This window comes from Cupressus sempervirens, chromosome 3 (assembly GCF_028749045.1).
Source record: "Cupressus sempervirens isolate cs-2001-9-10 chromosome 3, ASM2874904v1, whole genome shotgun sequence".
Taxonomy (NCBI): domain Eukaryota; kingdom Viridiplantae; phylum Streptophyta; class Pinopsida; order Cupressales; family Cupressaceae; genus Cupressus; species Cupressus sempervirens.
Window position 1 is genome coordinate 933,175,616 of NC_143120.1, and position 13,914 is coordinate 933,189,529.

Sequence of the window (13,914 nt, forward strand, 5' to 3'; positions counted from 1 at the left end):
GAGGAGTTATGCATTAAATTCTATTGTAGCATAGATGAAAAGATTCCTTTGTGTGGACTAGATTCAAACACAATGGAGACTTTAGGAACATAGATGTTAGATTCATAATCATGCACTGGTGAGGTCTAAGCACACCCAAATTCTTTTGAGGGATCTTGGTGGAAAGTGTGCTAACCCATTGCCCCTAGTGAGAAATGTAGAACCATAGTCCTTTTGTGTGGACTAGACTAAAACATAATGGAGGCTTTAGGAACATAGATGTTAGATTCATAATCATGATGGAACAAATGATATATATGCACTAGAGAGGTCTAGGCATACCCAAATTCTTTTGAGGGATCTTGGTGGAAAGTGTGCTAACCCATTGCCCCTAGTGAGAAATGTAGAACCATAACTCAAAAGCTGACATAGATGTACTAAAGAATCATGAAAATAGGTTGTATCACAAAATGACCCACATAATTAGTTTAAACCATTCAAATGATAACAAAATATTAAAGATCAAGGCACACTTGGGGAGACTATGATACAAAAAGATAAAATCAACAAAATAACTTATGACCAAGTAGTTATTCAATCTATAGTTCTTGCCATGAATGTTATTCGGATGGTGAATTTGTAAAGCTTCTGTAGGAAGGGTTCATCTTGGTAAGGCAAAAATTGATTGTTTGATTGAATTGTATTGAAATGTTTGTTATTGGTTAGTGGAAATTGTGTGAAAGGAACAAGGTTATAAAATCATTTAGTCTCAATGTCAATTTGTGTAAGTCTTTTTGCAATCGTTATTTTTATAAGTGTAGTTTGATGGGTTTGAAGCTCAACGTCATGAGGTTAAATGATGAACAAAAGAAATTGGACAAGATGATGGATTAAGTAAGAACTTGAGTGGACTAGAAGAATGATTTTGATAAGGTTGGGTTAGAAGAACAATATAGTTAGATAGGATGGAAATTTATTTGTATGAAATGATCGGAAGAAAGGAATGTGATGAGATTAGAGGACAAATGATTTGACTGTGTGAATTGGAAGAAGTGAAAAACTAATGGAAGATGGAATGGATTAGAACCAATGACAAGAGAGAACTAAGTAATGGTAAATGGATGAAATGAAAGGTGAAATAATACGGGGGCCAAAGGATATGGTATCACAAAATGGGGAGCCAAGGACCATGTTTCAAAGGAGTTAAAATGCCCCATACCAAGGATAGGAAAATGGCAAGAAATATGGTGAGAAAGGATGCATGGAAATGGAAATATGGTGCAAAGGCTATTGTACAAAGGAAGTGAAGGCATGTATATTTCCAAAGCATGTATAAATTTGTTGTTGTTGTGTATCTAGTATTGATCATGAGCATATGCCTGAAAATGGAATGAATAAGGGAAATGGGAGGGAGGGTATGAATTAGGGAGAATGATACGAAGAGTATGGATGAAATTTAGGACATGAAATGGATGAAATAGATGTAATATCCAAGACCAAGGACATATGAAAGAAGGATGGAAGTATGTAGGAGTATGGATAGAGGATAGAGGAAAGGAAAATGACAAGGCCTATGGGATACAAGATATGGATATGATGTCAAGATCAAATATATGAAAGTTGATGGAAATACATAGCATAATGAATGAATATGAAAAGTAAGCTTGAATGGATGAGAGGAATAGGATAGTCAAGATCAAAGATGGACAAGGATGATGAATAGTATATAGCAATATGGAAGATATATAATGTAGTGTGGTATGGATGGATCTTACCCCCAATGTAGAGTTTAGGTGGAAGGATAAGTGAATAGTTGGATATATGAATTCAAAAGATGGTGGATACATGATAGGGAAATGGAGGGAGGACTCGATCATCTATTTACATGGATGGTACCCCTTGATATTTCTTCTTATGTCTTTTTCTTTGTTATTTTCAAGGATTTTATACTATTTTATCATAGATGTTGGTAGGATGATGAAAAAAAAGATGAAATGGGTTCTTAAATGTAGGTCAAGAACTTATGAAAAAGTTTGGATTAAGGGGGTGGAGTGGTTGGGAGTAAGACATGGTTGGTGGATGCTAGGTTGGAAGACTTGTGAATAAGTTTATGAAGGAGGTGGAAAGATCATCATTGACACACACCTTGAAGGATGATGGAAAGGAGAAAATGTTGGAGGATATGTAGGAGAAAGTTTGAATTTTGGGATATAAGGACCCAAAATGGATGAAGGAGATGATGGGTTCAAGATGGTGGATTTGGGTATGTAAGGACCAAAAATGGAAATTTTGAGGATTTATGGATGAAGGAAGCCTTTGGATTAGCAAAATTAGATGCCATTTTGAATCTTTCTTTGAGATTAATTGCTTCATTGAGTAGCCTTGGAATCCACATATTTTTTGAATATTTTATTTTCAATCCTTGTTGTCTTCTGATTTTTTCTTTCCTTTGGATTACATTTTTCTTTTGTTGAACATGTCTTTTAGAGGGGACATGTTGATACTTGGATTTTTGGCTTGATTCATGTTATCTTTGGCATCCAATTTTCTTCTGTTGGCCATGGCATTGGTGTATGAGGATAAATGGTATGGAGAGCTTATGGATGAAATTATGGATGGTGGAAATTGGATGAAATTATGGATGGTGGAAATTATGAAATTTAAGGATGTGTGTCTTTGTTGATCTTTATTAGGAGCATAAGGGGATGAAGCAGAAGAATTGGATATGGTGAATGGATGTATATAAGGACTCAAAATGGATGGAAGTGAGGAAGGAAGTAGATTATGGACATAAGGTCCAAAAATGGACTTGGAATATGTATGATGGGAACATTTGGGTTTGGATGGAGGAATATTGGATTTGGAAGGAGTTAAAGGTGTACCAACATCTTGAGGCATTATTTCTTCAATAGGATACTTATTATTTTTAATGCAAGATGAAAGTCCATATATAAGGAGTTCATGAGTGGATTTCATAGGTATGATAGGATCATGTGGAAGATTGGGATCATGATGGGGATTATGAGGGATAATAGGATCTTAAAATGGATTGGGATCATGAAATTTAAATAAAGGGGTACTTTTATCTTGACTTATAAGGGTGTCATATGGTGGAATGGAAGGAATTATTGGATCATGAGATGTAATAAAATCATGTAATGGAGTGGAGGGAATGGAACCATGAGATGGAGTGATTTGATCTTGACATGTAGGAACCATATTAGACAAAGTGGAAGGAAAATATTGATAAAGTGGAGGATCAATAGATGCTAACTTAGGAGATGGAGGGGAATCAATAAAGTGCATAGTATATGGAATGTCTTGATATTGATTACGAAGAGGATCATGATATGGATTAAGAGGGATAAATGGATTTTGAGGGACAAGGGAATTATGGTATGAGGAATTGCTTGGATCTAGAGGAGAAGAGGAACCCATAATGGAATGCTTTGGAATAAGTTATTGAGATGACATTGGGTATACGACTTTGGGTTATTGGATCACTTCATTTTTAGTTTTGTATTTAGACAAGATTTCTACTAATGATTGTGGGACAAAGACATACTTATTACAAGGTGGGGACGATGTTGATTTTGGAGGATTAGGATTGTGTGACAATTGAGAGATAGGTAGGGATTGAGATGATGGTTTTGGACATTAAGCTCAAAGTATGGGGAATTACATGGAGGATTCGAGTTGGATGGAAATTGAGGATTATCAACTTGGAGGGATAGGGGAGGTGGACATATGTTTTGGAAGGTAGATTTTTTCTTTTGACCCCCATTTGATAGGCTAAAGACATGATTCTTGAGTTCCTCAAATTCTTGGGCAAAGGAATTTATGTTTGAGGAATTATGTAGACTATGAGGTGAATTCTATGTGGATGAAGGACAATGAGGTGCATTTCCCTTATCAAAGGTAGAAGGATAAGGAATGTGAGATGGATTAAGATTGGACATGCAATTTTGAGGATTGATTTGGTACATAGGTTTAATGGGAGGTATAACTCTAGATTGCATTTGAAGATATTCCACCATTTGGTTAAGCTAATTCTTATCCATGGAGCTTAGATGAAGAGTGATAAAAGATTTGATGATGGACGAAATATGACCTTAGGATTAGGAGAAATTTTGGACTTTGCTTGATTTGATTTGATTTGACATTGGATGAAGGTTTGAGATAACCTTGATGTAGATAAAGACCTTAAGATATTTCAAATAATTGGATGTTGGGTTTGTATGATGATATCTTTTTCCACTTGGAGATAGGCAAATGATCCCTAGTTAAAATATGATACAAAATAGATGACTCAAAACTTGGTGATGGACAAATTATCCCAAGTGAGAGAGTGCAACTATGATAAGTTTCTTAAGGATGAAGGTGTAATACCGCACTTTGGAAAGATCTTTCTACCTATATATTGGATTGAATCTTGATGAAGGAGAAAGACTATTGATGATATTGATTTGAGTCAATCTTGCCTTCCATCACGTGAGTTCTATCATAATTAATTAGAGATTTCAAATCCATGCTCCTACTATAGTCATCATGCCAACTCATCTTATGTTCCTATTGGATAGCCTGGTTAGCAATCTAGTTAACCACAATATTTCCTTCATAGTAGGAATGAGAGAAAATGACTTTATCAAATTTATACATTAAGGTTTTAATTTCCATCACACTAGTTTCACTAGACCATGTAATCAAACTTTTACCATTAATCATATTTTTGATATTCAAGGAGTCTCCTTCCATCTAGAGGTACTAGAAACCAATTTCCATTGCCAACCTCATCGTATAAAAAGCTGTAGTAGCCTCAACTTTATGACTAGTTGAAGTACCAATAGGTATAGCAATAATATCTATAATATTACAATTGTGATCCCTCAAGACCCCTCTATAGCCCACTTTTCCAGGATTTCCTTTAGCAGCACCATCCAAATTCCCTTTGATCCATCCCATAGGAGGAGCCTTCCACTTAGTATTCAGTCTTTGATATTCTTTCTTCATTTTAGAGCCTTTAGTGTTCATTGGATTGTCAATTTGGAAATCTTCATTACACTTTCTTTGGGAATTGAAGTTTTCCTTTATTGCTCTAACAATGTTTTGGCCAAGCACACACTCAGGCATTTCTTTATTTCTAAAGATTTTGTTATTTCTTTCTTTCCATATTCCCCACTAGAGATGGGAAAAATAAATTATCCATAGGAAACCAACATCATTATCCTTAGACATGCAATTCCAGCTCTAAAAATAGTGTTCAATGTTATTTTGGTGGACCCAAGTAATATTTCAAAAGTTGAGAATAGAACTCCATACTTTTTGACTATAAGTACAATTTAAGAACAAGTAATCTCTATCTTCATAACCTTCTTTACATAGGCTACATTGATTAACCACATTGATGCCTCTCTTTTGCAAGTTGTCCTGAGTAAGAATTTTATTCTGAAGTAAAATCTAGTAAAAGGTATTTATTTTTGGAGTTAGACCTTTTATTCAGGCTCTAGTCCATAAAGGGTGAGCACCTTTCTCCTCAAATTTGAACATAGATGATACTTTGAAACAACCACTTACATTAGCAATCCATATCATTTTATATTCCTTACAGGGATACAAACAAAAGACATTCAACATAATCTGGATATTATAAAAATCTTGTTTAATATCAACAAGGCTAACCCACCTATTATTAACCTAGTAATATCCCACAAGAGTTCCATACACTTGCTTACATTGATCAATCTGGGTCCTATCCTCAAATTCCTCAATCAAAGGGTGATCCAAGATCCAAACATCTTCCTAGAATTTGACTTTCTACCCATTTCCAACTTTCTAGGAGCATCCTCTACTTAAGATGTTCTTTGCTCCTTGCACAACCCCCCAAATAGCATAAGGGGAGAGAAGAATAGGAGATGACAAAAAATTAGATAAATAAGGATCATTAAATAGGTATTTATGTTTCTATATAGTGCTCCATTCCTTATCATCATGGTACACTCTCCATCTCTGCTTGGAAAGAAGATCTTTATTCATACTTTGCATTGACTTAATTCCAAGACCACCTTCCCTAATAGGCTTACAAATTTGATCCCAAGCTATCAAAGCCATTCTATTCATTTCCTCAATGCTAGACTAGAGAAAATTCCTTTAGATTTTGTCAATAGTATCTACAAATTTTGCTAGAATTCTAAAGAGACTCAAAGCATAAGTAGGGATACTTTGGAGACAAGCTTTAAGGAGAGTGATTTTTCTAGTTTGGCTCAAAAGGTTACCCTTCCATCCACAGAGTTTCTTATTAAACTTCTTAATGAGATCTTCCCAAAAGGAATTTGAAACTTTAGGCCCCAAAGGGAGACCCAAGTAGATACAAGGAAAATAACCTAAATTTTAACAATTTTATTCTATCTTAAAGCTAGGGTGTTAACAAAAGACAAAGAATTCTTATTCTAGTTAATCAACTGACCTAAAATAAAAAAGTAGAGGCTGAGAGCTTTTTAAATATTTCTAGCTTCCTCGACTTTAGCTTTCCCCATGAAAATAGTGTCATCAAAAAATTGTCCATGAGAGTAGGTAAGAGGCTGAGAAGAAGGCTACAAACCTTTAAAATGCCCTTGCAAAACCAATTTACCAATATACATCTTCAATCAATCAGCCATAATAGTGAAGAGAATAGGGGATAAAGGGTCTCCCTATCTCAAACCCCTATAAGGGCTAAAGAATTTAGAGGAACACCCATTCACCAGTACAATAATCGAGGTTGTAGAAATCAACTAAAGAATTACCCTCACTATCCTATTACTAAAGCCGAAGGCCAATAAAATATTTTCAAGAAAAGCCCATTCCACTCTATCATAAGATTTCACAATATCAAATTTCATAATAAAACCCTCATTATTGGAACATGATAAAGAGTGAATATTCTCATGCATAGCAATAACAGAGTTAAGAATTTGTCTACTTAGGACAAAACCATTTTATTGATCAGTAATAAGAGATGGTAGCACCAAAAGTAGCCTAGAAGTGAGGATTTTTGAGATAATCTTGTAGGAGTTATACAAACTAATAGGCTTGAATTGGTCCGAAGAATCAGCCCCAAAATTTTTAGGGATTAGGTAGAGGAAGGTGGAATTGATCTCCTTTAGCATAGATTTTTCCCCAAAAAATTCTTTAACAACATCACACACATCTTTTCCAACTAGTTTCCATTCTTTTTGGAAAAAGAACATAGGAAAACCATCTAGTCTTGGAGACTTATCCCCTCCTAAGGAACAAACTTCCTTAAAAATTTCCTCTTACTTAGGAATAGCTCCTAACATTTTATTTTTCTTTTTAGTAATCAGAGGTGGAATAACCTTTAAAAGTTTTTCTTAGTGATTGGAATCAATATTAGAATCAGAAGTCATTAGTATGGAAAAAAAAGAGACCATCACTTTTGAGATTTCCTTTCCCTCTGTAATCTTCATATTTCCTTTCTTAACATTTGAGATATGAGTTTTAGCTCTATGCTTCAAAGTAGAAAGGTGAAAAAATCTAGTGTTTTTATCTCCTTCATTCAACTAGACCAATCTAAATCTTTGCCTCCAATAAGTTTCCTTTTTAGTAGCAATGTCATGATACTCCACCAATTTTTCATTTTCTTCTTTAACAAGATCAAGAGTACATCCTTCCTTCTATATCCTACCTTGGATATTTTGAAGATCTTCCTTGATATTTGATTTTTTCTCAAAAATATTACCAAAACATCTTTTATTCTAGATTTTAACCTCCTTTTTGACATTTCTTAGTTTTGAAGCCACTCTAAAAAGAGTAGTTCCATCAATATCTATATTCCACCATTCATCCAATTTACACTCAAACTATGGATACTACATCAACATTTTTTCAAACCTAAAAGGAATTTTTTTTTATATTAACCTTATTAATAGTAAAGGTCAAAGGAAAATGGTCCGACCCAATTTTCTGTAATACCTCTAACTTGCATACAAAATGTTTAGTCCAATTAGGAGAAATAAGAGCTTTATTCAATTGAGCCTAAATACAATAATCATCGAACCTCTTATTACTCTAGTTAAACTCTATACTGTGAAGATCTACATCCATTAAACCCTCTTTATTAATGAAATCCATAAAATCTAGTCTCTCATCTAGTTGACTCACATTACCCCCCTTTTTTTTCATGGTCATAAAGAGGAAAATTAATATCCCCCATGAAGATCCATCTACCATAGTAATCTTTACTCTTTATATTAGACAGAATTTTCCATACCTTTTTTCTAGAATTCTTAATATTAGGTGCATAGATATTAACAATATACCATTCATTTTTCTGGTCAATGCTAGTAATTTTGACCACCATGAAATGTTTACTAGCATTCAAAATAGTTCCTAAGAAGTAGGATTTTTTCCCATAACATCATAGTACCTCCAGAAGCTCCTTTTGAACTACTTGCCTTCAAATAGTAATCATTAAAAGACATAATATTTTTGGCTCTCTCCTTCTCCATTTTTTGTCTCTTGAAGCAATAAAATATTTGGCTTATGCTTCCTAACAAAATTTTGAACAACATCTAATTTATGACTACTTTTCAATCCCCTAATATTCAAAATGATTATTTTCATGATTATTTTTTAGGGGTAAAATCTAGAGTAGCTGCCTTCCTTTCATCAACAATATTTTGTAAACTTTCTATCTCTCTAGTTTTCCTAGAAGATTTCCTTCCAGGTTTCTCTGGAGTTCCAACATTTGGTTTCACCTTAGATTGCTGCTTTAGTTTACTACTTCAAGTCTCTACTCATTTAGGAGTTTTATTATTTTTCTTTTCAGTCTTTTTCCTTTGGCTTTGTTTCTATTTCAAGTCCTTCCCTTCCAAGTTCCTTTCCTCAACTTCAAATTCATTCCGAAAGAGAACAATTTATTTGTACAAAGGTGTCTTAGGAATCTAAGAAACAAAATTTTGGATTTCAATAGACTAGAAATCAACTCTTAGAGAGCTTAGACAAGATCAAGAGAAGAAAGAATGGTGTGTTTATATTTTAGTCATTGATTAATCACATATTCTTTCATGTACTTAAAATAATTTCCTTATTTGTTAGTTACTGAGATAATGAGCAGTGATAGATGTACAATGGAGAAGATCATAGAAGTATGCAGAAGGCATCTTGCAGACAAGATATTGGACAATGGCAACTTGATAACGAGAACATTTCAGAATGAAATGAAATAGGGATTAAGAATTGCACCTAAATTTTTGGAAAGATTTAAGGAAGACATTTGAGTTTTGGTTGATATAGATTTCACCTATATTCAAGTAGTGGAACCTTGAGAAACATTTCATGATTACTTGGTTTATGAACTAAATGGTGATATAGCAGTTGGTTATATTGATTTATTATTGAATTTAGAAAAGGATAAAGTAGGATATAGATTTGGTACATATGATGAGATTACCCATTTAACTCATTAGGCATCTGTAGAGAAGGCATCACACAAAAAGATAGAATCTATTATGAAGAAAGTACTATCAAAGGTTGGTATAATAGAGAGTGAGTTTGAGGCTATAAGACAAACTACAAAGCAAGGAATATTGAATATACAACCTTCATCAATATCTATTGTAGAAACACCTTCAAAGAAAAGCATTCCATATGCAGTAGTGTTAGATGTTCAGCTTAGTGAACTGAAAAGAAAATATAAAAGATTGGTGGAAGCAGTGACCACCAAGATAAAGAGGGTAAACCAACAAGCCACTAGACTAGGAAAGACATAAGAAACATTATTGAGTCCAATGAAAAAGAGAAAGAAGAACAAGAGACCAAGCAAGCAGATAAAGTTACTCCATCAAAGCAATCAATAGGCAAAGCTCAATAACCCTAGAAGCCAAAGATAGAGAAGATCAACACAACTATTGCTAATGAAGGTAACTTTGTTCAGATGAACAAATTTTATGATTTGTATAATATTTTTGAGAAGAATCAAAGTGATATCTTTATTGTGAGATATATTAGAGAAAAAAATCTAAAATTGAAGGATCTTGAGAGCTTAATTAACTAGAAATTCTATGAAAGACTCATTTAGAAGAAGGCTCCTGCAAGGGAAGAAGATCTAGAACTTCAAAAGTCTATGCTTAGAACTATTTACAAGACTAATGATGAAGAAGAGATTAAAAGCTTGTTGAATAATCTTGCACTGTATTTGAGAAATAAAGTGAGACCATTTATATTTATGGTTGGTGAAAATGATAACCTAAGAAGTGAGATTGTGACAACTATTAGTCAAATGATGACAAAGTCAAAGGCAACATCTCCTCTAGCACCTAGAACCTCAGGAGTGCCAATGAGTGGTGACACTATGAAAATTTATTAGACCAATGTTACCATTAGCATTGATGATACTAATCCATTTGAAGCTTCTAGACCTAATGAACCCAATATTGAGGATATTGAAGACAAACTGAGATGAATTGTAGAGGAAAAGAGGCTACTTGAGAAGAAAAGAAGAAAATAGAAGAAGCCAAGAAAAAATTTCTTGAGGATGAGAGGAAAAGAAAGGAAGAGGAGGAAAATAAGAGAATTGTAGAAGAATAAATAAGAAAGAAAATAGAGGAAGATGAGAATAAGAGATTGGAAGAGAAGAGAGAAAAGGAAAGAAAGGAAAGAAAAAAGAAAGAAGAAGAAGAGAGAAGAATGAAAGAGGCAGTTATGAAACAAAGGGAGGATGATACTAAACCATTTAGTTCATCCACTCCACTCTCTCTTACTAGTTTAGCAACTGATGATGATGATCAAATAGATCTGATCTCATCTGTATCTAAACTTATAAAGAAGAATAGGATAGTAAAAAGCCTACAAAAAACCTTAATGGAAATTACTGATAGACTACAGAGTACCTTGGTAGTAGAACACACTGAATTAGATCTTGAATAGAGGGCACAAACAATGCTAAAATTATTTGATGAAGAGTTTACTAACTTGTTAAATGTTGTAGAAGCAAAGGAAGAGATTTCACATGATATTGACTTGTTTAGCACCATCTGCTAGAACATTAAGAATGATTTGGTTAATCTTGATACTTGTATCAAGGAACTTTAGAAATGTCAATAGGATGAAAAAACTTTGTATATCAAGTGTACTTTATCATAAAAACTAAATAAAGATATTGAGAGTTAGATAGAATGAAAGATGAGTGAGCTAGAGGCTTTATCTAGCCAAATCTAGCATCCATCTAACAAAATTGATGATTTTTGAGGACAAGTGGCCAATATTCACAATGATATTAGGAAATTGGAACTTTGGAAAGAATCAATTTTAAAGAGGATATCAGATTTCAGAGATTTTATTGCTTTGAAATTATCTTTTTTTGAGAAACAATTGGAAGAATGTGTCAAGGCCAAAGACACCTATTCTAACTTATTACATATTCAAATCTTAATGCAATTGAGATTGAATCATATTATTTATGTGAAATTCTCACCTCAGCTAAATCCACCAAGGAGACATGGACTAAAGGTATGAATAGTCTTAAGGAAAATTTTGATGATTGCATGAAGATCATATCAGCATAAGGAAGGAAACTATTTTTGACAGTTTTGGACAAATTTATGATATTTTAACCTTTTTCATTGATGTCAAAGGGGGACTAGTTGCAAAAAATTATAAAGTATATTGTAAGGGGGAGCTTATGTAATGATGGACAAATTATAATAAGATGCAATGTAATGTGTTATTTTTTTGTTGTGTTAAGTTTTTGTCACTTAGCCAATTTTCCCTATTTTGTTGCCATCAATGCCAAAGGGGGAGATTATTGACAATTGGCTAATAGCGATATGTAATTCTTGTTATTTATGGCAACACATGATGTAAATTCCTATAGGAAACCTTAGAAATAAAGATACTTAGTGTTTGATAATCTAAAAATTGTCTAAGTATGAAATTTGGTATACAATAGTGTATTGTTTTGTTTATAACTTGTTGCTGATGTCATATTATGACTAGAAAAGTTATATGGAGATAGTATACATGTTGGTAATGACATGTATAACCTTGGAAGTTAGTATGAATAGTACAAAACATAGATAATCATGTTTGAAGTGAAACAAGACACTAGAATTGAAGGAAAGAATTGTTCTATTTACAAGATAATTGCTTGTCCAATTAGGGTTGACATCCTAGATGTTTACTCTAATTTGGAAAAGTTGATTATGGTCTTAGCTAACCCAAAATTTTTTTTTATAAAGGCATGGTATTTATGTAGAGGACATTTTGCGATGAGAAGTGTGATTGTGATTATAAGTGCTATCTTGTAATTGTGATTATATGCAAACTTTTGTGAAAGTGATATATGTGAAGTTTCATATGAGCTATTTTGTGATTTGAGATCAAGCTAAAGATTAGAGATCAGTCAAGGAAGAAGATACAATAATTATATTCTAGAAGTCTAATTACTTGTATAGGAAGTGAGCTCTTCTTGTAATTGGAAGTGCATATTTGGGTAGTGAGCCCATCTTGCATTAACTATACTACAACTTTTAACAGGATTGGAATCTCCTAACAAGGATTCAAAGTCTCCTAATAGGAACTCCTTATACTGAATTTTCTCATTGACTCCTAATAGGTTCCATACTCTAACAAGGAACTTATATATCAATATATTATCTAGTGGATATCATCCCCATTGGGGTTTTGCCATGGCTAGGGCTTCCCTAGTTAACAAAATATGGTGTTATGAGTTATCTTTGTGCAATATTACTATTACTATTTAGCATTACTTTATTTCTTTGTTATGCATGGTTTAAAGTAAGAAATAATGTCCAGTTGGTGAATAAAGTTTGTAGATTATTGATTCACCCCCCTCTTAGTAATCCCTATTTCTAACATGAGTATCTAGCTAAACTAGAGCTACATGATGTAAAAGAGATTAAACATGATCATGGTCCTTCTTATTAGTATGAAACACAAGATCATAAAATTATATACCATAAAACATAATAACAAGCTTTATTATCATATTCCATATAAAACTTATAGAGTATAAGTCTAGTTTCAAAATATACAAGTTTAACTATATGGTTCCATCAAAATGCCAAAGGTATCAATCTTAAACCAAATCATAATTGGTAAGAATAAACCCTAGAGGGTAAATGTAATAGAGTAGTCTTAACTACTGATTCAATCTTATACCCAACAAATGTATGAGACTAAAACCATATATCTATCACTATATAAACTTGAATGATCAAGCTGTGTTGAGAAAGCATCATATTCTTCAGTCTACCTATAGTCACCTCACCCCAAAAATATATATGATTTCCTTCCCTCATGAAAATAGGCATACCCATACTCACAAAAATGCTAACCATAGCCAATAATGAAGAAAAACCCTCCCAGATCGAAGAGTCTTATGAATGGAAAGGTAGCAGCTAGAATATTCTACATTATGCTATAAATACCAATATTGAACATGTCTTATAAATTATCCTCTTATCAACACATGGATAAACATGATACCAAGATAAGTACTAAAAATCATAACAAAGATAGGGGAAATTTTGATAAGAGCCAAAAAAGACCAAAGATCAAAACCAACAAGAATACACCACAATGATAGAAAAAATAATATGTACATATAAAAAATTAAAAACATGATATATGTGTGTGTAAACGTACATGTAAATAGAGGAAAAAAGGATAGAGAACATACACTAAACAACCAATCCCAACACTAAAGAATTAAATGTCGACAAAATACTATACCAAGAAAAAAATCTCTAGAAAACTCAATAGATCTCTAAACCATGCAATAAATGAAAATTTGATAAGAAAGATAAAATAAAATTAGAAATGTTAAACATAAATAATGTATGCCAAGTCCATATAAGGTAAGGATAATCTTTAGGCATCCAATTCATACCCTTAGGAAAAAGATGGTAAACAGTGTTA